The following is a 3764-nucleotide window of genomic DNA, read 5'->3' on the forward strand; positions in this document are numbered from 1 at the left end:
GATGAGAGAGTGTGAGAAAATTGGATAAGACAGGCAATGTGGCTTTTAGTGCACTATGGGCCTTATTTTGGTTCATTCTTTCTGACAAAATCCTTCTTAGATGGGCAAAACCATGTGCACTGCAGGGGGGGGCAGATGTAACATGTGCACAGAGAATTAGATTTGGGTGAGTAATTTTGTTTCTGTTCAGGAAAAATACTGACTGCTTTATTTTTACACTGCAATATAGATCTCACTTTGAAGTAAAACCCCACCCAAATCTAATTCTCTCTGCACATGTTACATCTGCCCCACCTGCAGTGCACATGGTTTTGCCCATGTAAGAAGGATTTTGTCAGAAAGAATGAACCAAAATAAGGCCCTATGTGTTATTTGCAGCCATCAACATAATATAGGTGCTTAAAACATCACCTATATTATGTAGTGCATTCATATTCAGCCCTCTGCTGCCATTGGGTCTTAAACACGGTAGCAGACCAAAGAACAGAGGGGTACTCACTGCTGCTCACTGATGAGAGATCCGCCGAGCACACGGGTAAATCCCACTCCTGCTGAACCCCGCTCATACACACTACTTAAGGTAACCAGCGGCTCTCTCATCAGTGAGCAGCACCCGGCGTTCCTGCAATACTCTGCAGTAACAGGACCTTGGGCACCGCTTACACCTGACAGCAGAAGCCACTGTCTTTCTTCCTTCACCTGACTGCATTTTAGAATCAGTACCCCTCTGATCTTGGGTCTGCTACAATGTTTAAGACCCAATGACAGCAGAGGGCTGAATATGAACACACTACATAATATAGGTGCTACATAAAGTAGGTACAGTACTTTATAACTGGCAACTGTTTTAAGGGGATGCAGTTGAAATCCCGGCGGTCGGAATCCCGGCGGTCGGAATCCAGACGCCGGAATCCCGACCGCCAAAATCCCGACCGCCAAAATCCCGGCACTTTGTCCCTCTGTGGGTGTCCATGACACCCATAGCGGGAGAATAAAATAGTGTGCTGAACGTAGCGAGGCACCGGGCCCACTGCATGGCGAGCACAGCGAGCACGCAAGGGGGGGGGGGGGGCGATTCACGTCCCCCCCTTGTCGGGATTTCAGTGGTCGGGATTCTGGCGTTGGGATTTTGACCGCCGGGATTCCGACCGCGGGGATTTCAAACCAATACCGTTTTAAGCACCTGCATTATGTTGATGGCTGCAAATAGTGCATATGAGTGCTATGAGAGGACAACATTATTATTTTTTAGGACTTTATCGTGGTATATGTGTATCCAAAATTAGGCGCGCTGGTTCCACTTCTTATTGATTTTGTATAACAATGCATAAATGTAGTGTTACAAAATGCAAAAACTAGCTGAATTACTTAATATTACAAAGGATAACAAAGGATAACATTTTAAATAGGATTTAATATGACAGTCACAATGCTTGTTGAATAAAATTGATGATGATAACAAAATGATAGTATATATATATATATATGCAGCAATTACCCCATATCATTCATTGTGGTTAGAATAATTTTGGTGATAGTGGCGCTCTGCCCAGGTAGCCGGCTGGTAGGTCGAGTTTGTCCCAACTCAGAAATAGATCAACAATATATTGATTGACCAGCGCTCAAGCAATAAACATATGGCCCCAGGAGTGGAGTGTATGTGAGAGTGTGTATGAATTTTGCTGAAATTATATCTCTATACACAATATGGGGAATAAGGCAGTGATTTATTAATGAATGCCGTATACACTATACACTGGTCCTGTGCCAGGTGACGTTTCCAGCCGGGAGATGTGCTGCCGGTCACAGAGAAGCAGTCTGTGGTAGTCAATGGTGGATAAGCACAGTGTATGGTGGGTTGGGGGAAAGGGAAGGGGTGGGAGTGCCTGGGTGGGCCCAATCGCTCTGTGTTTGGGCAATTCACAGAAGTGACCTGGACATGGTGGGGGGTGACGGCGTAACAAAGTGGTACACTGGATAGCAGAAGACAGTCTCTGGGTCAAGGAAGGTACAGAGGTGTCACCGAAGGCTGGCGTCCCAGGCACCTCCGATGGTGCACCTTACACGTACCTGATACCCTGGAATTAGCCTTACGTCCTCACAGTCCCTCGCTGTCCACAGTCTGGAGACTTCACCATTGTCTACCTGGAAGGTAGAGACGCTGGCTGTCGATCCACACCACTTCAACACCAGCCGCACGCCACTTCCTGGTTCAGCTGGGCAGCGTAACCAGGAGTGGGGGCTGACGGAGCAGTGTGCGCTCAACTCCTGGGTGGTAGAGGAGACTTCAATGGTGTGTCTATTGGATATATGTGAACCAACGCGTTTCACATTGACACATTGATATACGGCAACAATGTATGCTCTTTATTTTCTATTGTTCTTGATTGATTGTATTATTATGTGTTTCGTTTTATATTTATATGAAAGAAAAATTAATAATAATAAAAAAAAAAGAAATACTCATATTGTTTTGCTCCACTATATTTAATATAAGGTATATATAATCAACTTGAGTTGGCCCAAATATCATGTTTAATAAAATAAATTGTAGTCAATAATTAGGACAGTATATATTGAATTGTTAACTTGGCAGTAAAAGGCATTAACTCCTTCTGTTGCTCTCCCGAGAATTTTCCGAGATCAGCGCTGTGCTCAGCTTCATCGGCTGCCCGGCCCCTGCTGCCCGGCCCTGCCTCCTTCCCCCTGGCTGTGTGCAGCATGACCTTGTAACATCATGTAGCACACAGCTGGGTTGCTGGGGGCAGGGCCGGGCAGCAGCTGATAGACTGTTCGGCGGCGCTGCCTGGACCCAGGGTTGCAGTGGTGGTTTTTTTTAGGGAGCTCTCCCCAGAAAATACTCACCCAGTGGGGAGTGCTCCCTATAAAAAACCCCACCACCTAGGGTACCTGCCTGCCTACCACCGCTGGCCTGCATAAAAAGTTGACATTATCCCTATACATTGACAAGTTGGTGACGATTTAAAGCTAACAGCATTTATAGATGCAAGAAGCCTTCACCAACCTCCAAAATAAAGTCCATAAACAAGAATGTATCATAGTGGTGCTAATGTGTTTTCCAAAATTCGGCCCCATCCAATCAAAGTTGAATCACCCCAATAGTTATAAGCCCAAATGATTCACAGACTTTTTTTTTTTTAGATAAGACTATTTGGGAACTCAATGAATCTAAAGTGATGGGAAATGGTGACATGGTATAAAATAGATCTTTTTTATTGCACATATCAAGCTAATTAGAGATGGTTTTATTTGTTCATAGCAGCTAAACCCAACAAAACTAATGAGCATGATGCAAAAAGTCCCATTTGAGGTAACTTTTCAAACATTTCAGCTCACCCCCCTGGGATTGCAAGCTGAAATGCAGCTGATCGGGCCCATACAGAGCTACAATTGAATAGCTTTATTGGGTGCCATCTGCTGGCTGCTGGTGCATGTAAGAATTTAATTCCACCCTTAAAGGCAAACAAAGTGATCACCCCAATGGTGCAATATCTTCCTAAAAAGTAACAATTTATTTATACATCACTAGGTGGACCCAGGGGGAGGGGTGGCTCCTCCTGCCATTTCTGGATTATTATTCTAATGGAAAGGAGCAGTAGCAGTTAGATTTTTTGTTAGAGCTGGCAAGCACTATGGTGGTGGTCATAATGGGCCTAGGGCCTTCCTACTGCAACCATAGGTCATACTCAGGTCATCCACTGGTTCTCCCCATCAATTCCTCTCCCTGTCACCCTTTCGAAATC

The sequence above is a fragment of the Crinia signifera genome, chromosome 2 (assembly GCF_055691185.1).
Source record: "Crinia signifera chromosome 2, ASM5569118v1, whole genome shotgun sequence".
NCBI lineage: Eukaryota > Metazoa > Chordata > Amphibia > Anura > Myobatrachidae > Crinia > Crinia signifera.